Source organism: Leuresthes tenuis, unplaced genomic scaffold, assembly GCF_036924035.1.
Source record: "Leuresthes tenuis unplaced genomic scaffold, fLeuTen1.0.hap1 SCAF_6, whole genome shotgun sequence".
NCBI lineage: Eukaryota > Metazoa > Chordata > Actinopteri > Atheriniformes > Atherinopsidae > Leuresthes > Leuresthes tenuis.
The window spans coordinates 32,005,040-32,029,751 of record NW_027325360.1 but is presented as its reverse complement, the minus strand read 5'-3'; the positions used below and the strand labels follow the sequence as shown (position 1 = coordinate 32,029,751).

Genomic DNA, 24,712 nt, shown 5'->3' with positions numbered 1-24,712 from the left:
GTTGGACGTTCACACCTTCTTGTAGCCGAACACATGCACTCCTTCTTTTGATGATGTATGGTTGGGCATTCGCACCTTTTTTTTACCCATTTTTCAGGTATTATGGGTGGACATTCACACCTTCTTGCAGCTGAACACCTCCTCTCCCACTTATGATCATGTGTGGTTTGATTTTCGAAAATTTTCTTTAATGTTTTCTAGCAATTATTGATGGACATGTAGACCTTCTTGCAGCTGAACACCACCTCTCCCGATTTTGATGATGTATGGACCGGCATTTTTACCTTTTCTAACACATTTTTCAGCAATTATGGTTGGAGATTCACACCTACTCACAGCCGAACCACTCCGCTCCCGCATTTGATGGTGTATAGTCGGGCATTCTCACCCTTTCTCATCAGCTTTTTGCAAATTATGATCTGACATTCACACCTACTTCCAGTCGAACAGCTCTGCTCCCGCTTTTGATTATGTTTGGTTAGATATTCGAACCTTTTCTTTACTGCTTTTTACAAACTTTGGTCGGACGTTCACAATATCTTGCAGCCGAACACCTCCGCTTCCGCTTTTGATGGTGTACAGTCGGGAATTTTAACCTTTTCTTACCCGCTTTTTACCAAGTATGGTCGGACATTCACACCTTCGTACAGCGGAACACCTCCGCTCCCTCTATTGATGGTGTATGTTCGGGCATTCAAACCTTTTCTTACCCGCTTTTTCCAAACTATGGTCGGCTATTCACAGCTTCCTCTCCACCATACTTGTATGGTGGGATATTCACACCCACTTGCATCCGAAAACCTCCGCCCCAAATTTTGTTGATATTTAGTCGGACATTCGCACCTTACCCGCATTTTGCAAACTATGGCCTTCTTGCAGCCAAACAACTCTGATCTTAATTTTGATGATGTAAGGTTGGGCATTCAGACCTTGCTTCACCTGCTTTTCACCAAATATAGTCGGACATTCACACCTTCTTGCAGCCGAACACTTCCGCTCCACCTTTTAGTGTTCTATCACACCTTTTTTTTCACCGCATTTTATACATTATGGTTGGAAATTTTCAACCACTTTCATCCGAAGACCTCTCCTCCCGCTTTTGTTAATATATTTGAACTTTAGTTTGACATTCAAACCTTCTTGCAGCTGAACCTCCTCCGCTCCCTGTTTTGATCATATATGGTCTGGCAATACTACCTTTTCTTACCCGTTTGTGAGTAATTATGGCTGGACATTCACACCTACTTGCAGCCGAACACAACCTCTCTCGCTTTTGATGATGTATGGACCGGCATTTTTACCTTTTCTAACACATTTTTCAGCAATTATGGTCGGAGATTCACACCTACTCACAGCCGAACAACTCCGCTCCCGCATTTGATGATGTATAGTCGGGCATTCTCACCCTTTCTCATCAGCTTTTTGCAAATTATGATCTGACATTCACACCTACTTGCAGTCGAACAGCTCTGCTCCCGCTTTTGATTATGTTTGGTTGGATATTCGAACCTTTTCTTAACTTCTTTTTACATATTTTGGTTGGACGTTCACACCTTCTTGTAGCCGAACACTTCCACTCCTGCTTTTGATGATGTATGGTTGGGCATTCGAACCTTTTTTTTGCCCATTTTTCAGGAATTATGGGTGGACATTCACACCTTGCAGCTGAACACCTCCTATCCCACTTATGATCATGTGCGGTTTGATTTTCGAAAAGTTTCTTTCATGTTTTCTAGCAATTATTGATGGACATGTAGACCTTCTTGCAGCTGAACACCTCCGCTCCCGCTTTTGATCATACATTGTCAGGCATTCGCACCTTGTCTTACCCACTTTTTACAAACTTTAGTCGAACAATCACACCTTTTTGCAGCCGAACACCACCTCTACCGCTTTTGATGATGTATGGTCCAGCATTCTTACCTTTTCTAACACATTCTTCAGCAATTATGGTCGGACATTCACACCTACTCAGAGCCGAACACTTCCGCTCCCGCATTTGATGGTCTATAGTCGGGCATTCTAAAGCGGAAAAGACTCATTCTTATGTTTGGTTAGATATTCGAACCTTTTCTTAACTGCTTTTTACAAACTTTGGTCGGACGTTCACAATATCTCTCAGCCGAACACCTCCGCTTCCGCTTTTGATGGTGTATATTCGGGCATACGAACCTTTTCTTACCCGCTTTTTACAAACCAAGGTCGGACTTTCACACCTTCTCTTTGCTGAACAACTCCGCTCCCTCTTTTGATTGTGTACAGTCTGGTAATTTAACCTTTTCTTACCCGCTTTTTACCATCTATGGTCGGACATTCACACCGTCTTACAGCGGAACACCTCCGCTCCCTCTTTTGATGATGTATGGTTAGGCATTCGCACCTTTTCTTACCCATTTTTCAGTAATTATGGGTAGACATTCACACCTTCTTGCAGCTGAACACCTCCTCTCCTGCTTAAGATCATGTGCAGTTTGATATTCGAAAATTTTCTTTCATGTTTTCTAGCAATTATTGATGGACATTCAGACCGTCTTGCAGCTGAACACCTCCGCTCCCACTTTTGATGGTGTATAGTCGGGCTTTCGAGCCTTTTCTTCCCCGGTTTTTACAAATTATGGTTGGACATTCAGACCTTCTTGCAGCCGAAAACCTCCACTCCCTCTTTTGATCATACATTGTCGGGCATTCGCACCTTTTCTTACCCGCTTTTTACAAACCATGGTCGGACTTTCACACCTTCTTACAGCAGAACACCTCCGCTCCCTGTTTTGATTATGTATGGTTTGACATTCGCACCTTCTCTCACCCGCCTTTTACTATGGTCGGCCATTCACAGCTTCCTCTCCACCATACTTGTATGGTGGGATATTCACACCCACTTGCATCCGAAGACCTCCGCCCCCACTTTTGTTGATATTTAGTCGGTCATTCGCACCTTACCCGCTTTTGGCAAACTATGGCCTTCTTGCAGCCAAACACCTCTGATCTCGCTTTTGATGATGTAAGGTTGGGCATTCAGACCTTGCTTCACCTGCTTTTCACCAAATATAGTCGGACATTCACACCTTCTTGCAGCCGAACACTTCCGCTTTTAGTGTTCTATGAGGCATTCACATATTTTTTTTCACCGTATTTTATAGATTATGGTTGGAAATTCTCACCCACTCTCATCCGAAGACCTCTCCTCCCGCTTTTGTTAATATATAGTCGGGCATTCGAACCTTTTCTTACCCGCTTTTTACAAATTATGGTCGAACATTCACACCTACTTGCAGCTGAATACTTCCGCTCCACCTTTTAGGTATGTATGGTTGGCATTTGCACCTCTTTTTATACTGATTGCTGAAGATTAAGTTGTTCTTTCTCAAACTACAAATTTTTTTTAATTGTTGAAACTTGATTTGAAGTGGATAAATAAGGAGGACAAACAGTTTTAAGTCAGGCTGATAGAAGGAATTCATTTTATAGCAAAATCTGTATTTCGTCATATGTCGAGAGATGCTTATTGCTGAAGAAGTTCTTTCTCATCTTTCTCACAAAGCAGTCTTAACTTGGTTTGAGTTAATGAATTCGTTTTATAGGAGAATCCGAATTCGTGCATAACTCATAAAATAGAGCTTATTTTCGGATTCCTGAAGAATGAGTCTGGTTCTTTCTCATAATACAAAGTTTGTTGTTTATTGTTGAAACTTCATCAGAAGTGAAGAAATAAATGAATGCCTATCAACAAGTGTGGGATCTAAACTCTAGTGCTTCCTCTAAAATAATTTCCTTTCTCAATTTAGAAATGTGTGTGTGTAAGTCACAACACCCGTGACACCAAAACGGCTTTCTTTTCTCTACACTCTGCACTATGAGCACACACACCAAATCAGAAAGGCTTTTTTCTCTCTTTTCTACATTATGGACTGTGGGGACACAAAACCGCTCTCTCTCTTTTTTTTTTTTTATCGTGTGCCAGGGCGTTGTCTCACGTATTAGATTATGCTTAAGATACGAATGGGTTTATCAGTCACATCAGAATCCATACATACTGATCCTCCTGTAATAAAATGGTCGGATCTTATCAAACACACTTTGTTTCTTGTGACAATCAAGTCAGCGAAACAGCGTATACACGTCAAGACACTGAATCAAGTTTGCCACAAGAACTCATAAGTTTGGCAGTATTGCTCTGCCGTCAGCAATCATACACCCATTTTATTTTCGTGAGACATGTGCAAGCACCTGTTCATCTACTGTTCTATCACTATGAATTAGTGATCTATTATCAATAAGGATACTTCTACAAGGACTTCTTATGTTGTCAGTTGCTATATATGAATAAGTGGGTAGCTACTGACAAGCATTAAGCATGTCACACAGCCCAAACATATAACATTTCAGGACACACCACACAGTTAACAACCACAGTGAAGCGTGTCAAAGCCCAAACATGTAACATTCAAGAGGACACTTACACAACACATTCAAATCAAACAGGCAGACAACATACAAGAACATATACCCCAGCCGGCATTGCTCCCTGCCTATTTTCGTACAGCACACTATGTGTGCGCACACCTTTATTCACAAACTCTTCAACTTATACTCTTTTACCGAAGCTGCTACAGCTCGATTGGCCGAATACCCTTTGATCCTATTTCAGTGAATTTGACATCTGCCTTACATATAACAGATTAGCGGTTTAGCAGTTTTAATTTAGTTTGAGTGAAGGAATTCATTTTATAGCAAAATCCGAAATCGTGAAGAACTCATGAAAGTAAGCTTATTCTCGGATTCCTGAAACTTTAGATTTGCTCTTTCTTTTACTGCAAAGTACAACGTTGTTTTTTTTGTTTAAATCTTTCTAGACATGGTAAATATTAAGGACAAAGCAGTTTTCACATAGTTTGAGTGAAGGAATTCATTTTATAGATAAAATCCCAAGAGTCTGCTGAGAAAAGAGAGTGAATGCGAAGTAGACTTTAACACGGCTATGGGAGCGAGCCGAGTGTGGGCTAACCGGGAGAATTGCTTGAAAGAAACGCGACACCGAATGAGCGGTCAGAACAAAGCCTCAATACGGGATTCTCGTGGTGTTTTTGTTGCTGCCTTGTCTTTTGCATAGAGTAAAAGACAAGGCAGCCATCGAATAGGGCCCGATTGTTCCTACTTGGTCAGCCGAGGAGCAAGGGGGGGGGGGGGGGGGGGGGGGGGGGGGGGGGCAAGCGTCTCAACCAAGCAAAGCTCACCATGGGGAAGGTGGCTATACCAACTAGCCTGATGCCCTGCTCCCGCAGTGACGGATAATTGTACTCTGGTTTCTCTTCATAACATACAAGTCTTTCGCCTTTTACTAAAGACTTCCGTGGAGAGCAGCACTAATGAGTTGTTTCTATTATTGGCAGGCTTTACCTTTGCGGGTGAAGCCCTTTCTGTCTGTGCAAAAGAAATCTTGCTACTTTGCAGAGTGACTTCTCTGAGTAGAGTCGCCTTACTTGTTGCGACTGTGCCGATGTTCGAAGCTGGAGTGCAAAGTTGTTGCTTGAATGGTGCTTGCTGGAGCATGCGGGAGTGCAAAGTTATACCATTTAAAAGGGCTGAAGAGTGCTCAGTGCAGCGGGTGGGCGGAGGTGCAACGTGACACTCTGGCCACCTATGGCCATAAAAAGAACATTGCTACAAGTGCGCATTGTGCCAGCAAGGGCCCTCGGACCTGAAACAGTGGACAGTTATCGCTTCTCGGCCTTTTGGCTAAGATCAAGTGTAGTATCTGTTCTTATCAGTTTAATATGTCCTCTATACGAGGACAACATATTAAATGGATTTTTAAGAATAGGAGTTGAAAAAGAAGCTTGCTCCGTTCACTCCAAGCCTCGACCCGGTACTGCAGTGCCGCTGGGAACGGTGCGCTCTCCTCTGCTCTTGTGAAAAAGCAAACAGCGGTGCAGGATGGAAGTTTCAGGGAGCCCAAGATGAAACTTTCTTTTAATCTGCTGAGAAAAGAGAGTGAATGCGAAGTGGACTTTAACACGGCTCTGGGAGCCGTCTCAACCAAGCAAAGCTCACCAAGTAGGAACAATCGGGCCCTTTTCGATGGCTGCAACACCTGAAAGAGATATTGATGCGAGACCCGATCAAATGCTTTTTCAAAGTCTAAATTTAAGATGACAAGCCGGGTGTTTCTGTCTCTAGCGTAATCAATGATGTCTCGAATCAGTACGAGGCTGTCGGTGAGTTGTCTCCCTGAGATGGCACAAGTTTGGTCTGGGTGAATTACCTCCTCTAAAACAGAGGACATCCGTGTCGCTAAAACCTTGCTAAAAAGTTTACAGTCAAAGTTTAAAAGTGTGATGGGCCTCCAATTCTTTAGGTCAGTCTTATCATTTTTTTTATAAAGTAGAGTCACTATTCCCACTCTAAAACTGTCAGGCAGTCGGTCGAGTTTTTCAAAATCTTTAAAAACATCTAAAATGTCTGATGATAAAAGGTCCCAATAGGTCAGATAGAATTCTGCAGGAAGCCCGTCTAAACCCGGAGCTCGACTTCTCTTAAAACCTGTTAGGCATTTTTTTAACTCTAAAGCAGTAAAATTCTGTGTCAAGTGTGCATTCTCTTTTACGGTTTTGTCAACGAATTTTAAGATTTCTGCCGATGTTTCCAAGTGCACTGGTTTCTCTTTGTACATGTTACTATAAAAGGTATGTACAGTTTCAATCATCTCTTGTGTGGATTTTGTTAAAAACCCATCTTCTCTTTTTAGATTTTGAATACACTCCTTTTTATTTATAACTTTCTTTATTTTTCACCTTCCTCAATTTCCTGCTCCCTGCTTCTTACAAAAATTCCTTTACTCTTTATTTCTGCTGAAACTGACATTTCCTTTTTGACATCTTTGATTTCTTCTTTAAAGTCTATGCCACACTGATTTAGTTTAAAGTAGCGCTGTAAGCGTTTATGTAGTCCCATCATACATCTATTCTCTTTCCTTTTTTTACGTTTACCTTGCTGTTTAAAAAAAGTCTGGGTCGTTTCCTTCACCATTTCCCACCATTGTGCATGTGTTTCGTAGAGGTCTTGAAGGGTCTGCCACTCTTTATAACATTCCCTGTACTGACTGACTATGATTTCATCCTCCAACAGGGAACAGTTGAGTTTCCACAGACCACTTCCTACCGTCACACCAGAAGGGGGTGAAAGGGTGCAGGAGAGCATAAGGTGGTCTGAAAAGAAAACAGGGGTTAATCTAACATCAGTGGGTGGGCAATCTCTAGTAAAGAAATAATCAATGCGAGAGGCTCTGGTGCCATCATGACTAAACCAGGTGAAGCCCTCCTCTCTGGGATGCATGGTTTTAAAACAGTCAGTAAGCTTAAAATCCCTGCATATGCCCTGAAGTAAAATCGAAGTCTTATCCACTTTAAAATCTACCCCTGCTCTTTTTCTATCTTTCCTGCTCAAGATACAGTTAAAACCCCCTCCTACAACTAAAGGTACTTGCCCTAGCATGTAAAGCTGTATATCTTCTAAAAGGTCATACCTTTCATTTTTTCCATTGAAACCATAAATATTTAAGAGGTTAAAGTCTTGCCCCATAAAATTCAAGTGTGCTAAAAGTGCCCGTCCGTCTCTCACCACTGTGCTACCTTTCACCAGAACATGCAGATTTTTAATTAGAATGGCCACACCATCATTTTTATTTTGATTTGAGCCACTCCATATCGATAAATGGGGCCACATTTCCTCCCATTGTCTATGGTTTTTTAAAAAAGGTAGTCCACATTCTTGTATTAAAAACACATCTGATTTTATGGAGTCTAAGAAGGATAAAATACTCTGGGCTCTTGTCTTTGATTTCACACTTCTCACATTTAGTGTTGAGAAGGTGAGAACCATTAAAAGCATAAAGGAAAGTAGGTATGTCATTTTCGTTTTTCTAAGTTATCAAAACAAATTACACACAGGTTATTTCTTGGGAAACTAGCTCTTCCTTCATTTCTTTAGGTGAAAAGTGAGTAGGGTGATCTATATTTCCTTTTCGGACTCTCGGTGTTGGCCTCTGACGCAATGTTGCATTTAACTTTGAGTCCCTGGGGGTTGATTGCAGAGCTGAAGTTAAAAAGGAGACCTCATTTGGTGAGTCGGAGGGGAAGACTCTAGGTTCTTCCACTGAAGAACTGTCTGAAAGGGACCTAACCCTTCCCCTCTTCTCTGATACCACTGGGGAATCAGAGGCTCAGATGCCGTCCTCTTCGGCTGTTGACCTTCAGGGAGGTGAGTATCTTCACTAGACTCACCTGTCTGCTCTTCCTCCTCATTTAGCGTAGCTCCACCCTCTGCCTGTGAATTCTCACAGACTTCAACAGTGAGTGGTGAGGCCTCTACAGACCCCTCCCCTTTTTGCTCCTCACTTCCAATCCAAGCTTTTGGCGGGAAGTTTGAATTTATTGGGTCAACCTCTTCACTTTGTTCACCAACTGCCACCTTTGGTCCTTCTCTTTGTTGGCTTGACTGTGGCTTTACCGTCTTTAATTTGTTGGCAAAAGATTTAGGGCAATCTCTGAAGAGGTGATTTAATTCTCCACAGAGATTACATTTCCTGCCATTTGGACACTCTCCAAAAGTTTGCCCAATTTCTCTGCTCTTCCCACATAACACCTTGGTACAAGCCTCAACCAGGTGCCCATGCTCACCACACTTGCGGCAGAACTTGGGCTGCCCCTGGTAGTGGATGTAACCTCGGTTTTCAAGGTGGCCAGAGTGTCGCCCACCCGCTGCACTGAGCACTCTTCAGCCCTTTTAAATGGTATAACTTTGCACTCCCGCACGCTCCAGCAAGCACCATTCAAGCAACAACTTTGCATTCCAGCTTCGAACATCGGCACAGTCGCAACAAGTAAGGCGACTCTACTCAGAGAAGTCACTCTGCACAGTAAGAAGATTTCTTTTGCACAGACAGAAAGGGCTTCACCCGCAAAGGTAAAGCCTGCCAAAAATAGAAACAACTCATTAGTGCTGCTCTCCACAGAAATCTTTAGTAAAAGGCGAAAGACTTGTACGTTATGAAGAGAAACCAGAGTACGATTATCCGTCACTGCGGGAGCAGGGCATCAGGCTAGTTGGCATAGCCACCTTCCCCATGGTGAGCTTTGCTTGGTTGAGACGCTTGCTCCCCCCCCCCCCCCCCCCCTTGCTCCTCGGCTGACCAACCAGGAACAATCGGGCCCTATTCGATGGCTGCCTTGTCTTTTACTCTGTGCAAAAGACAAGGCAGCAACAAAAACACCACGAGAATCCCGTATTGAGGCTTTGTTCTCATCGCTCATTCGGTGTCGCGTTTCTTTCAAGCAATTCTCCCGGTTAGCCCACACTCGGCTCGCTCCCATAGCCGTGTTAAAGTCTACTTCGCATTCACTCTCTTTTCTCAGCAGACTCTTGGGATTTTATCTATAAAATGAATTCCTTCACTCAAACTATGTGAAAACTGCTTTGTCCTTAATATTTACCATGTCTAGAAAGATTTAAACAAAAAAAACAACGTTGTACTTTGCAGTAAAAGAAAGAGAAAATCTAAAGTTTCAGGAATCCGAGAATAAGCTTACTTTCATGAGTTCTTCACGATTTCGGATTTTGCTATAAAATGAATTCCTTCACTCAAACTAAATTAAAACTGCTAAACCGCTAATCTGTTATATGTAAGGCAGATGTCAAATTCACCGAAATAGGATCAAAGGGTATTCGGCCAATCGAGCTGTAGCAGCTTCGGTAAAAGAGTATAAGTTGAAGAGTTTGTGAATAAAGGTGTGCGCACACATAGTGTGCTGTACGAAAATAGGCAGGGAGCAATGCCGGCTGGGGTATATGTTCTTGTATGTTGTCTGACTGTTTGATTTGAATGTGTTGTGTAAGTGTCCTGTTGAATGTTACATGTTTGGGCTTTGACACGCTTCACTGTGGTTGTTAACTGTGTGGTGTGTCCTGAAATGTTATATGTTAGGGTTGTGAAATGCTTGTCAGTAGCTACCCACTTATTCATATATAGCAACTGACAACATAAGAAGTCTGGACATACTTTGATAGTAGTTGTAGAAGTATCCTTATTGATAATAGATCACTAATTCATAGTGATAGAACAGTAGATGAACAGGTGCTTGCACATGTCTCACGAAAATAAAATGGGTGTATGATTGCTGACGGCAGAGCAATACTGCCAAACTTATGAGTTCTTGTGGCAAACTTGATTCAGTGTCTTGACGTGTATACGCTGTTTCGCTGACTTGATTGTCACACGAAACAAAGTGTGTTTGATAAGATCCGACCATTTTATTACGGGAGGATCAGTATGTATGGATTCTGATGTGACTGATAAACCCATTCGTATCTTAAGCATAATCTAATACGTGAGACAACGCCCTGGCACACGATAAAAAAAAAAAAGAGAGAGAGCGGTTTTGTGTCCCCACAGTCCATAATGTAGAAAAGAGAGAAAAAAGCCTTTCTGATTTGGTGTGTGTGCTCATAGTGCAGAGTGTAGAGAAAAGAAAGCCGTTTTGGTGTCACGGGTGTTGTGACTTACACACACACATTTCTAAATTGAGAAAGGAAATTATTTTAGAGGAAGCACTAGAGTTTAGATCCCACATTTGTTGATAGGCATTCATTTATTTCTTCACTTCTGATGAAGTTTCAACAATAAACAACAAACTTTGTATTATGAGAAAGAACCAGACTCATTCTTCAGGAATCCGAAAATAAGCTCTATTTTATGAGTTATGCACGAATTCGGATTCTCCTATAAAACGAATTCATTAACTCAAACCAAGTTAAGACTGCTTTGTCCTTCATATTTATTCATGTCTAATCAAGTTTCAACGATAAACAACGTTGTACTTTGTAGAATGAGAAAGAACTTCTTCAGCAATAAGCATCTCTCGACATATGACGAAATACAGATTTTGCTATAAAATTAATTCCTTCTATCAGCCTGACTTAAAACTGTTTGTCCTCCTTATTTATCCACTTCAAATCAAGTTTCAACAATTAAAAAAAATTTGTAGTTTGAGAAAGAACAACTTAATCTTCAGCAATCAGTATAAAAAGAGGTGCAAATGCCAACCATACATACCTAAAAGGTGGAGCGGAAGTATTCAGCTGCAAGTAGGAGTGAATGTTCGACCATAATTTGTAAAAAGCGGGTAAGAAAAGGTTCGAATGCCCGACTATATATTAACAAAAGCGGGAGGAGAGGTCTTCGGATGAGAGTGGGTGAGAATTTCCAACCATAATCTATAAAATACGGTGAAAAAAAATATGTGAATGCCTCATAGAACACTAAAAGCGGAAGCGTTTGGCTGCAAGAAGGTGTGAATGTCCGACTATATTTGGTGAAAAGCAGGTGAAGCAAGGTCTGAATGCCCAACCTTACATCATCAAAAGCGAGATCAGAGGTGTTCGGCTGCAAGAAGGCCATAGTTTGCCAAAAGCGGGTAAGGTGCGAATGACCGACTAAATATCAACAAAAGTGGGGGCGGAGGTCTTCGGATGGAAGTGGGTGTGAATATCCCACCATACAAGTATGGTGGAGAGGAAGCTGTGAATGGCCGACCATAGTAAAAGGCGGGTGAGAGAAGGTGCGAATGTCAAACCATACATAATCAAAACAGGGAGCGGAGGTGTTCTGCTGTAAGAAGGTGTGAATGTCCAACCATAGTTGGTAAAAAGCGGGTAAGAAAAGGTTAAAATACCCGACTGTACACAATCAATAGCGGGAGCGGAGTTGTTCGGCTACTAAAAGGTGTGAAAGTCCGACCATGGTTTGTAAAAAGCGGGTAAGAAAAGGTGCGAATGCCCGACAATGTATGATCAAAAGAGGGAGTGGAGGTTTTCGGCTGCAAGAAGGTCTGAATGTCCAACCATAATTTGTAAAAACCGGGGAAGAAAAGGCTCGAAAGCCCGACTATACACCATCAAAAGTGGGAGCGGAGGTGTTCAGCTGCAAGACGGTCGGAATGTCCATCAATAATTGCTAGAAAACATGAAAGAAAATCTTCGAATATCAAACTGCACATGATCATAAGCGGGAGAGGAGGTGTTCAGCTGCAAGAAGGTGTGAATGTCTACCCATAATTACTGAAAAATGGGTAAGAAAAGGTGCGAATGCCTAACCATACATCATCAAAAGAGGGAGCGGAGGTGTTCCGCTGTAAGACGGTGTGAATGTCCGACCATAGATGGTAAAAAGCGGGTAAGAAAAGGTTAAATTACCCGACTGTACACAATCAAAAGAGGGAGCGGAGTTGTTCAGCTAAGAGAAGGTGTGAAAGTCCGACCTTGGCTTGTAAAAAGCGGGTAAGAAAAGGTTCGTATGCCCGAATATACACCATCAAAAGCGGAAGCGGAGGTGTTCGGCTGCAAGCAAGATATTGTGAACGTCCGACCAAAGTTTGTAAAAAGCAGTTAAGAAAAGGTTCGAATATCTAACCAAACATAATCAAAAGCGGGAGCAGAGCTGTTCGACTGGAAGTAGGTGTGAATGTCAGATCATAATTTGCAAAAAGCTGATGAGAAAGGGTGAGAATGCCCGACTATACACCATCAAATACGGTAGCGGAGTTGTTCGGCTGTGAGTAGGTGTGAATCTCCAACCATAATTGCTGAAAAATGTGTTAGAAAAGGTAAAAATGCCGGTCCATACATAATCAAAATCGGGAGAGGTGGTGTTCAGCTGCAAGAAGGTCTAAATGTCCATCAATAATTGCTAGAAAACATGAAAGAAAATTTTCGAAAATCAAACCACACATGATCATAAGTGGGAGAGGAGGTGTTCAGCTGCAAGAAGGTGTGAATGTCCACCCATAATACCTGAAAAATGGGTAAAAAAAAGGTGCGAATGCCCAACCATACATCATCAAAAGCAGGAGTGCATGTGTTCGGCTACAAGAAGGTGTGAACGTCCAACCAAAGTTTGTAAAAAGCAGTTAAGAAAAGGTTCGAATATCCAACCATACATAATCAAAAGTGGGAGCAGAGCTGTTCGACTGCAAATAGGGGTGAATGTCAGATCATAATTTGGAAAAAGCTGATGAGAAAGGGTGAGAATGCCCGACTATACACCATCAAATGCGGGAGCGGAGTTGTTCGGCTGTGAGTAGGTGTGAATCTCCGACCATAATTGCTGAAAAATGTGTTAGAAAAGGTAAGAATGCCGGTCCATACATCATCAAAAGCGAGAGAGGTTGTGTTCGGCTGCAAGTAGGTGTGAATGTCCAGCCATAATTACTCACAAACGGGTAAGAAAAGGTAGTATTGCCAGACCATATATGATCAAAACAGGGAGCGGAGGTGGTTCAGCTGCAAGAAGGTTTGAATGTCCGACTAAAGTTCAAATATATTAACAAAAGCGGGAGGAGAGGTCTTCGGATGAGAGTGGTTGAAAATTTCCAACCATAATGTATAAAATGCGGTGAAAAAAAGGTGTGATAGAACACTAAAAGGTGGAGCGGAAGTGTTCGGCTGCAAGAAGGTGTGAATGTCCGACTATATTTGGTGAAAAGCAGGTGAAGCAAGGTCTGAATGCCCAACCTTACATCATCAAAAGCGAGATCAGAGGTGTTTGGCTGCAAGAAGGCCATAGTTTGCCAAAAGCGGGTAAGGTGCGAATGTCCGACTAAATATCAACAAAATTTGGGGCGGAGGTCTTCGGATGCAAGTGGGTGTGAATGTCCGACTATATTTGGTGAAAAGCAGGTGAAGCAAGGTCTGAATGCCCAACCTTACATAATCAAAAGCGAGATCAGAGGTGTTTGGCTGCAAGAAGGCCATAGTTTGCCAAAAGCGGGTAAGGTGCGAATGACCGACTAAATATCAACAAAAGTGGGGGCGGAGGTCTTCGGATGCAGGTGGGTGTGAATATCCCACCATACAAGTATGGTGGAGAGGAAGCTGTGAATGGCCGACCATAGTAAAAGGCGAGTGAGAGAAGGTGCGAATGTCAAACCTTACATAATCAAAACAGGGAGCGGAGGTGTTCTGCTGTAAGAAGGTGTGAATGTCCAACCATAGTTGGTAAAAAGCGGGTAAGAAAAGGTTAAAATACCCGACTGTACACAATCAATAGCGGGAGCGGATTAGTTCGGCTACTAAAAGGTGTGAAAGTCCGACCATGGTTTGTAAAAAGCGGGTAAGAAAAGGTGCGAATGCCCGACAATGTATGATCAAAAGAGGGAGTGGAGGTTTTCGGCTGCAAGAAGGTCTGAATGTCCAACCATAATTTGTAAAAACCGGGGAGGAAAAGGCTCGAAAGCCCGACTATACACAATCAAAAGTGGGAGCGGAGGTGTTCAGCTGCAAGACGGTCTGAATGTCCATCAATAATTGCTAGAAAACATGAAAGAAAATTTTTGAATATCAAACTGCACATGATCATAAGCGGGAGAGGAGGTGTTCAGCTGCAAGAAGGTGTGAATGTCTACCCATAATTACTGAAAAATGGGTAAGAAAAGGTGCGAATGCCTAACCATACATCATCAAAAGAGGGAGCGGAGGTGTTCCGCTGTAAGACGGTGTGAATGTCCGACCATAGATGGTAAAAAGCGGGTAAGAAAAGGTTAAATTACCCGACTGTACACAATCAAAAGAGGGAGCGGAGTTGTTCAGCAAAGAGAAGGTGTGAAAGTCCGACCTTGGTTTGTAAAAAGCGGGTAAGAAAAGGTTCGTATGCCCGAATATACACCATCAAAAGCGGAAGCGGAGGTGTTCGGCTGCAAGATATTGTGAACGTCCGACCAAAGTTTGTAAAAAGCAGTTAAGAAAAGGTTCAAATATCTAACCAAACATAATCAAAAGCGGGAGCAGAGCAGTTCGACTGGAAGTAGGTGTGAATGTCAGATCATAATTTGCAAAAAGCTGATGAGAAAGGGTGAGAATGCCCGACTATACACCATCAAATGCGGTAGCGGAGTTATTTGGCTGTGAGTAGGTGTGAATCTCCAACCATAATTGCTGAAAAATGTGTTAGAAAAGGTAAAAATGCCGGTCCATACATCATCAAAATCGGGAGAGGTGGTGTTCAGCTGCAAGAAGGTCTAAATGTCCATCAATAATTGCTAGAAAACATGAAAGAAAATTTTCGAAAATCAAACCACACATGATCATAAGTGGGAGAGGAGGTGTTCAGCTGCAAGAAGGTGTGAATGTCCACCCATAATACCTGAAAAATGGGTAAAAAAAAGGTGCGAATGCCCAACCATACATCATCAAAAGCAGGAGTGCATGTGTTCGGCTACAAGGTGTGAACGTCCAACCAAAGTTTGTAAAAAGCAGTTAAGAAAAGGTTCGAATATCCAACCAAACATAATCAAAAGCGGGAGCAGAGCTTTTCGACGGCAAGTAGGTGTGAATGTCAGATCATAATTTGCAAAAAGCTGATGAGATAGGGTGAGAATGCCCGACTATACACCATCAAATGCGGGAGCGGAGTTGTTCGGCTGTGAGTAGGTGTGAATCTCCGACCATAATTGCTGAAAAATGTGTTAGAAAAGGTAAGAATGCCGGTCCATACATCATCATTGAGCGAGAGAGGTTGTGTTCGGCTGCAAGTAGGTGTGACTGTTCGACTAAAGTTTGTAAAAAGTGGGTAAGACAAGGTGCGAATGCCTGACAATGTATGATCATAAGCGGGAGCGGAGGTGTTCAGCTGCAAGAAGGTCTACATGTCCATCAATAATTGCTAGAAAACATGAAAGAAACTTTTCGAAAATCAAACCACACATGATCATAAGTGGGATAGGAGGTGTTCAGCTGCAAGGTGTGAATGTCCACCCATAATTCCTGAAAAATGGGCAAAAAAAAGGTGTGAATGCCCAACCATACATCATCAAAAGCAGGAGTGGAAGTGTTCGGCTACAAGAAGGTGTGAACGTCCAACCAAAATATGTAAAAAGCAGTTAAGAAAAGGTTCGAATATCCAACCATACATAATCAAAAGCGGGAGCAGAGCTTTTCGACTGCAAGTAGGTGTGAATGTCAGATCATAATTTGCAAAAAGCTGATGAGAAAGGGTGAGAATGCCCGACTATACATCATCAAAGGCGGGAGCGGAGTTGTTCGGCTGTGATTAGGTGTGAATCTCCGACCATAATTGCTGAAAAATGTGTTAGAAAAGGTAAAAATGCCGGTCCATACATCATCAAAAGTGAGAGAGGTTGTGTTCGGCTGCAAGTAGGTGTGAATGTCCAGCCATAATTACTCACAAACGGGTAAGAAAAGGTAGTATTGCCAGACCATATATGATCAAAACAGGGAGCGGAGGTGGTTCAGCTGCAAGAAGGTTTGAATGTCCGACTAAAGTTAAAATATATTAAAGAAAGCGGGAGGAGAGGTCTTCGGATGAGAGTGGTTGAAAATTTCCGACCATAATGTATAAAATGCGGTGAAAAAAAGGTGTGATAGAACACTAAAAGGTGGAGCGGAAGTGTTCGGCTGCAAGAAGGTGTGAATGTCCGACTATATTTGGTGAAAAGCAGGTGAAGCAAGGTCTGAATGCCCAACCTTACATCATCAAAAGCGAGATCAGAGGTGTTTGGCTGCAAGAAGGCCATAGTTTGCCAAAAGCGGGTAAGGTGCGAATGTCATACTAAATATCAACAAAATTTGGGGCAGAGGTCTTCGGATGCAAGTGGGTGTGAATATCCAACCATACAAGTATGGTGGAGAGGAAGCTGTGAATAGCCGACCATAGTTTGGAAAAAGCGGGTAAGAAAAGGTTTGAATACCCGAACATACACCATCAAAAGAGGGAGCGGAGGTGTTCCGCTGTACGAAGGTGTGAATGTCCGACCATAGTTGGTAAGAAGCGGGTAAGAAAAGGTTAAAATACCCGACTGTACACAATCAATAGCGGGAGCGGATGTGTTCGGCTACAAGAAGGTGTGACAGTCCGACCATGGTTTGTAAAAAGCGGGTAAGAAAAGGTGCGAATGTCCGACAATGTATGATCAAAAGAGAGAGCGGAGGTTTTCGGATATAAGAAGGTTTGAATATCCTACCATAGTTTGTAAAAAGCGGGTAAGAAAAGGTTCGAATGCCCGACTATACACCATCAAAAGCGGGAGCAGAGGTGTTCCGCTGTAAGACGGTGTGAATGTCCGACCATAGTTGGTAAAAAGCGGGTAAGAAAAGGTTAAAATACCCGACTTTACACAATCAATAGCGGGAGCGGAGTTGTTCGGCTACAAGAAGGTGTGAAAGTCCGACCATGGTTTGTAAAAACCGGGAAGAAAAGGCTTGAAAGCCCGACTATACACCATCAAAAAGAAGGTTTGAATGTCCATCAATAATTGCTTTAAAACAAGAAAGTAAATTTTCGAACATCAAACCGTACATGATCATAAGCGGGAGAGGAGGTGTTCCGCTCTAAGACGGTGTGAATGTCCGACAATAGTTGGTAAAAAGCGGTAAGAAAAGGTTAAAATACCCGACTGTACACAATCAATAGCGGGAGCGGAGTTTTTCGGCTACTAAAAGGTGTGAAAGTCCGATCCTGGTTTGTAAAAAGCGGGTAAGAAAAGGTTCGAATGCCCGAACATACACCATCAAAAGAGGGAGCGGAGGTGTTCGGCTGTAAGACGGTGTGAATGTCCGATCATAGTTGGTAAAAAGCGGGTAAGAAAAGGTTAAAATACCCGACTGTACACAATCAAAAGAGGGAGCGGAGTTGTTCAGCTAAGAGAAGGTGTGAAAGTCCGACCATGGTTTGTAAAAAGCGGGTAAGAAAAGGTTCGTATGCCCGAAAATACACTATCAAAACCGGAAGCGTAGGTGTTCGGCTGCAAGAAGGTGTGAACGTCCGACCAAAGTTTGTAAAAAAGCAGTTAAGAAAAGGTTCGAATATCTAACCAAACATAATCAAAAGCGGATGAGAAGGTGTTCGACTGCAAGTAGGTGTGAATGTCAGAGAATAATTTGCAAAAAGCTGATGAGAAAGGGTGAGAAATCCCGACTATACACCATCAAATGCGGTAGCGGAGTTGTTCTGCTGTGAGTAGGTGTGATTCTCCAACCATAATTGCTGAAAAATGTGTTAGAAAAGGTAAGAATGCCTGTCCATACATCATCAAAAGCGGGAGAGGTGGTGTTCGGCTGCAAGTAGGTGTGAATGTCCATTAATAATTGCTTTAAAACATGAAAGAAAATTTTCGAATATCAAACCTTACATGATCATTAGCAGGAGAGGAGGTGTTCAGCTGCAAGAAGGTGTGAATGTCCAGCCATAATTACTCACAAATGGGTAAGAAAAGGTACTATTGCCAGACCATATATGATCAAAACAGGGAGCGGAGGTGGTTCAGCTGCAAGAAGGTTTGAATGTCCGACTAAAGTTTGTAAAAAGCGGGTAAGACAAGGTGTGAATGCCCAACAATGTATGATCAAAAGAGGAGCGGAGGTTTTCGGCTGCAAGAAGGTCTGAATGCCCACCCATAATTACTGAAAAATGGGTAAGAAAAGGTGCGAAAGCCCAACCGCACATGATCATAAGTGGATGAGAAGGTGTTCGACTGCAAGTAGGTGTGAATGTAAGATCATAATTTGTAAAAAGCGGGTAAGAAAAGGTAAGAATGCCTAACCATAAATTATCAAAAGCGGCAGCAGAGTTTTGGCTGGTATTTATCAATGTCTAGATAGATTTCAACAAAAAACAACGTTGTACTTTGCAGTAAAAGAAAGTGCAAATCAAAAGTTTTAGGAATCCGAGAATAAGCTTATTTTCATGAGTTCTGCACGATTTCGGATTTTATGTATAAAATGAATTTCTTCACGCAAACTAAGTTAACACTGCTTTGTCCTTCATATGTACCCATTTCTACATATATTTCAAGCATAAACTTCCTCATATTACCCTGAATGAGAAAGAGCCACACTTGTGATTAAGCCATACCTCCCTTTTGAGGAGTTCTGCATGATTTGGGATTTTATCTATAAAATTAATTCCTTCACTCAAACTATGTTAAAACGGCTTTTACCTTCATATTTATCAATGTCTCGATAGATTTAAACAAAAAAACAACGTTGTACTTTGCAATAAAAGAAAGAGCAAATCAAAAGTTTTAGGAATCCGAGAATAAGCTTATTTTCATGAGTTCTGCACGATTTCGGATTTTATGTATAAAATGAATTCATTCACTCAAACCAAGTTAAAACTGCTTTTTCCTTCATATTTATCAATGTCTAGATCGACTTCAACAAAGAACAACATTGTATTTTGCAGTAGAAGAAAGAGCAAAACTGAAGGATCAGGAATCCGAGAATAAGCTTCTTTTCATACGTTCTGCATGATTTGGGATTTTATGTATAAAATGAATTCCTTCACTCTAAGTTAACACTGCTTTGTCCTTCATATGTACCCATTTCTACATATATTTCAAGCATAAACTTCCTCATACTACCCTGAATGAGAAAGAACCACACTTGTGATTAAGCCATACGCCCCTTTTGAGGAGTTCTGCATGATTTGGGATTTTATCTATAAAATCAATTCCTTCACTCAAACTATGTTAAAACGGCTTTTACCTTCATATTTATCAATGTCTCGAAAGATTTAAACAAAAAAACAACGTTGTACTTTGCAGTAAAAGAAAGAGCCAATCAAAAGTTTTAGGAATCCGAGAATAAGCTTATTTTCATGAGTTCTGCACGATTTCGGATTTTATGTATAAAATGAATTCATTCACTCAAACCAAGTTAAAACTGCTTTTTCCTTGATATTTATCAATGTCTAGATCGACTTCAACAAAGAACAACATTGTATTTTGCAGTAGAAGAAAGAGCGAAGGATCAGGAATCAGGATCAGGAATCCGAGAATAAGCTTATTTTCTTATGGGCAAGTGGGAACTGCTTTGTCCTTCATATTTATCAATGTGTAGATGGATTTCAACTTCTTCTACTGCAAAGTCCAATGTTTTTCTTTGTTGAAGTCGATCTAGACATTGATGAATATGGAAGGACAAAGCAGTTTTAACTTGGTTTGAGCAAAGCAATTCATTTTATAGCAAAATCCGAAATCGTGCAGAACTCATGAAAGCAGGCTTATACTCGGATTCCTGAAACTTTAGATTTGCTCTTTCTTTTACTGCAAAGTACAACGTTGTTTTTTTGTTTAAATATTTCTAGACATGGTAAATATGAAGGACAAATCAGTTTTAACATAGTTTGAGTGAAGTAATGCATTTTATAAGCAAAATCCCAAATCATGCGGAACTCACGAAATGCTTTTTCTCGCTTTTCACTGCTTTTTACAAACTTTGGTTGGACGTTCACACCTTCTTGCATCCGAACACCTCCGCTTCCGCTTTTGATGATGTATATTCGGTTATTCGAATCTTTTATTACCCGCTTTTTACAAACCATTGTCGGACTTTCACACCTTCTTGCAGCTGAACACCACCTCTCCCGCTTTTGATGATGTATGGTCCAGTATTCTTACCTTTTCTAACACATTTTTCAGCAATTATGGTCGGACATTCACACCTACTCACAGCTGGACACCTCCGCTCCCGCTTTTGATCATACAATGTCGGGACATCGCTCCTTGTCTTACCAGCTTTTTACAAACTTTAGTCGAACATTCACACCTTCTTGCAGCTGAACACCTCCGCTCCCGCTTTTGATGATGTATAGTCGGGCTTTCGAGCCTTTTCTTACCCGCTTTTTACAAACTATAGTCAGACATTCACACCTTGCAGCTGAACCTCCGCTCCCTGTTTTGATCATGTATGGTCTGGCAATACTACCTTTTCTTCCCCGTTTGTGAGTAATTATGGCTGGACATTCACACCTACTTGCAGTCGAACTGCTCTGCTACCGCTTTTGATTATGTTTGGTTTGGATATTCGAACCTTTTCTTAACTGCTTTTTACAAACCATGGTCGGACTTTCACACCTTCTTGTAGCCGAACAACTCCGCTCCCGCTTTTGATTGTGTACAGTCGGGTATTTTAACCTTTTCTTACCCGCTTTTTACCAACTATGGTCGGACATTCACACCGTCTTACAGCGGAACACCTCCACTCCCGCTTTTTATGGTGTATAGTCGGGCATTCGAACCTTTTCTTACCCGCTATTTACAAACTATGGTACGACATTCAAACCTTCGTGTATCCAAAAACTCCGCTCTCTCTTTTGATCATACATTGTCGGACATTCGCACCTTTTCTTACCCGCTTTTTACAAACCATGGTCGGACTGTCACACCTTCTTGTAACCGAACACATCCGCTCCCGCTATTGATTGTGTACAGTCGGGAATTTTAACCTTTTCTTACCCGCTTTTTACCAAGTATGGTCGGACATTCACACCTTCGTACAGCGGAACACCTCCGCTCCCTCTTTTGATGGTGTATGTTCGGGCATTCATACCTTTTCTTACCCGCTTTTTACAAACCATGGTTGGACTTTCACACCTTCTTGTAGCCGAACAACTCCGCTCCCGCTATTGATTGTGTACAGTCGGGTATTTTAACTTTTCTTACCCGCTTTTTACCAACTATGGTCGGACATTCACACCGTCTTACAGCGGAACACCTCCGCTCCCGCTTTTTATGGTGTATAGTCGGGCATTCGAACCTTTTCTTACCCGCTATTTACAAACTATGGTAGGACATTCAAACCTTCGTGTATCCGAAAACCTCCGCTCTCTCTTTTGATCATACATTGTCGGACATTCGCACCTTTTCTTACCCGCTTTTTACAAACCATGGTCGGACTGTCACACCTTCTTGTAGCCGAACACATCCACTCCCGCTATTGATTGTGTACAGTCGGGTATTTTAACCTTTTCTTACCCGCTTTTTACCAAGTATGGTCGGACATTCACACCTTCGTACAGCGGAACACCTCCGCTCCCTCTTTTGATGGTGTATGTTCGGGCATTCAAACCTTTTCTTACCCGCTTTTTCCAAACTATGGTCGGCTATTCACAGCTTCCTCTCCACCATACTTGTATGGTGGGATATTCACACCCACTTGCATCCGAAAACCTCCGCCCCAAATTTTGTTGATATTTAGTCGGACATTCGCACCTTACCCGCTTTTGGCAAACTATGGCCTTCTTGCAGCCAAACAACTCTGATCTTGCTTTTGATGATGTAAGGTTGGGTATTCAGACCTTGCTTCACCTGCTTTTCACCAAATATAGTCGGACATTCACACCTTCTTGCAGCCGAACACTTCCGCTCCACCTTTTAGTGTTCTATCACACCTTTTTTTTCACCGCATTTTATACATTATGGTTGGAAATTTTCAACCACTTTCATCCGAAGACCTCTCCTCCCGCTTTTGTTAATATATTTGAACTTTAGTTTGACATTCAAACCTTCTTGCAGCTGAACCACCTCCGCTCCCTGTTTTGATCATATATGGTCTGGCAATACTACCTTTTCTTACCCGTTTGTGAGTAATTATGGCTGGACATTCACACCTACTTGCAGCCGAACACAACCTCTCTCGCTTTTGATGATGTATGGACCGGCATTTTTACCTTTTCTAACACATTTTTCAGCAATTATGGTCGGAGATTCACACCTACTCACAGCCGAACAACTCCGCTCCCGCATTTAATGATGTATAGTCGGGCATTCTCACCCTTTCTCATCAGCTTTTTGCAAATTATTATCTGACATTCACACCTACTTGCAGTCGAAGAGCTCTGCTCCCGCTTTTGATTATGTTTGGTTGGATATTCGAACCTTTTCTTAACTTCTTTTTACATATTTTGGTTGGACGTTCACACCTTCTCACATCCGAACACCTCCGCTTCCGCTTTTGATGATGTATATTCGGGCATTCGAACCTTTTATTACCCGCTTTTTACAAACCATTGTCGGACTTTCACACCTTCTTGCAGCTGAACACCACCTCTCCCGCTTTTGATGATGTATGGTCCAGTATTCTTACCTTTTCTAACACATTTTTCAGCAATTATGGTCGGACATTCACACCTACTCACAGCTGGACACCTCCGCTCCCGCTTTTGATCATACAATGTCGGGACATCGCTCCTTGTCTTACCAGCTTTTTACAAACTTTAGTCGAACATTCACACCTTCTTGCAGCTGAACACCTCCGCTCCCGCTTTTGATGATGTATAGTCGGGCTTTCGAGCCTTTTCTTACCCGGTTATTACAAATGATGGTTGGACATTCAGACCTTGCAGCCGAACACCTCCGCTCTCTCTTTTGATCATACATTGTCGGGCATTCGCACCTTGTCTTACCCGCTTTTTACAAACTATAGTCAGACATTCACACCTTGCAGCTGAACCTCCGCTCCCTGTTTTGATCATGTATGGTCTGGCAATACTACCCTTTCTTCCCCCGTTTGTGAGTAATTATGGCTGGACATTCACACCTACTTGCAGTCGAACAGCTCTGCTCCCGCTTTTGAATATGTTTGGTTGGATATTCGAACCTTTTCTTAATTGCTTTTTACAAACCATGGTCGGACTTTCAGACCTTCTTGTAGCCGAACAACTCCGCTCCCGCTATTGATTTTGTTCAGTCGGGTATTTTAACCTTTTCTTACCCGCTTTTTACCAACTATGGTCGGACATTCACACCGTCTTACAGCGGAACACCTCCACTCCCGCTTTTTATGGTGTATAGTCGGGCATTCGAACCTTTTCTTACCCGCTATTTACAAACTATGGTAGGACATTCAAACTTTCGTGTATCCGAAAACCTCTGCTCTCTCTTTTGATCATACATTGTCGGACATTCGCACCTTTTCTTACCCGCTTTTTACAAACCATGGTCGGACTGTCACACCTTCTTGTAGCCGAACACATCCGCTCCCGCTCTTGATTGTGTACAGTCGGGTATATTAACCTTTTCTTACTCGCTTTTTACCAAGTATGGTTGGACATTCACACCTTCGTACAGCGGAACACCTCCGCTCCCTCTTTTGATGGTGTATGTTCGGGCATTCCAACCTTTTCTTACCCGCTTTTTCCAAACTATGGTCGGCTATTCACAGCTTCCTCTCCACCATACTTGTATGGTGGGATATTCACACCCACTTGCATCCGAAGACCTCCGCCCCAAATTTTGTTGATATTTAGTCGGACATTCGCACCTTACCCGCTTTTGGCAAACTATGGCCTTCTTGCAGCCAAACAACTCTGATCTTGCTTTTGATGATGTAAGGTTGGGCATTCAGACCTTGCTTCACCTGCTTTTCACCAAATATAGTCGGACATTCACACCTTCTTGCAGCCGAACACTTCCGCTCCACCTTTTAGTGTTCTATCACACCTTTTTTTTCACCGCATTTTATACATTATGGTTGGAAATTTTCAACCACTCTCATCCGAAGACCTCTCCTCCCACTTTTGTTAATATATTTGAACTTTAGTTTGACATTCAAACCTTCTTGCAGCTGAACCACCTCCGCTCCCTGTTTTGATCATATATGGTCTGGCTACTACCTTTTCTTACCCGTTTGTGAGTAATTATGGCTGGACATTCACACCTACTTGCAGCCGAACACAACCTCTCTCGCCTTTGATGATGTATGGACCGGCATTTTTACCTTTTCTAACACATTTTTCAGCAATTATGGTCGGAGATTCACACCTATTCACAGCCGAACAACTCCGCTCCCGCATTTGATGATGTATAGTCGGGCATTCTCACCCTTTCTCATCAGCTTTTTGCAAATTATGATCTGACATTCACACCTA

At 42.2% G+C, this 24,712-nt stretch overlaps 3 non-coding genes across 3 annotated transcripts; 2 read left to right on the top strand and 1 right to left on the bottom strand.

Annotated features, from left to right (window-relative positions):
• Positions 1 to 5,294: 5,294 nt before the first annotated feature.
• On the top strand, positions 5,295 to 5,408 carry LOC140310581 (U5 spliceosomal RNA). The gene has a single exon (XR_011916637.1). It is a non-coding gene; the product is annotated as a U5 spliceosomal RNA (small nuclear RNA).
• Positions 5,409 to 5,716: 308 nt separating this feature from the next.
• On the top strand, positions 5,717 to 5,900 carry LOC140310445 (U2 spliceosomal RNA). The gene has a single exon (XR_011916515.1). It is a non-coding gene; the product is annotated as a U2 spliceosomal RNA (small nuclear RNA).
• A 3,050-nt stretch (positions 5,901 to 8,950) lies between these two features.
• On the bottom strand, positions 8,951 to 9,064 carry LOC140310674 (U5 spliceosomal RNA). The gene has a single exon (XR_011916722.1). It is a non-coding gene; the product is annotated as a U5 spliceosomal RNA (small nuclear RNA).
• Between the last annotated feature and the right edge of the window lie 15,648 nt (positions 9,065 to 24,712).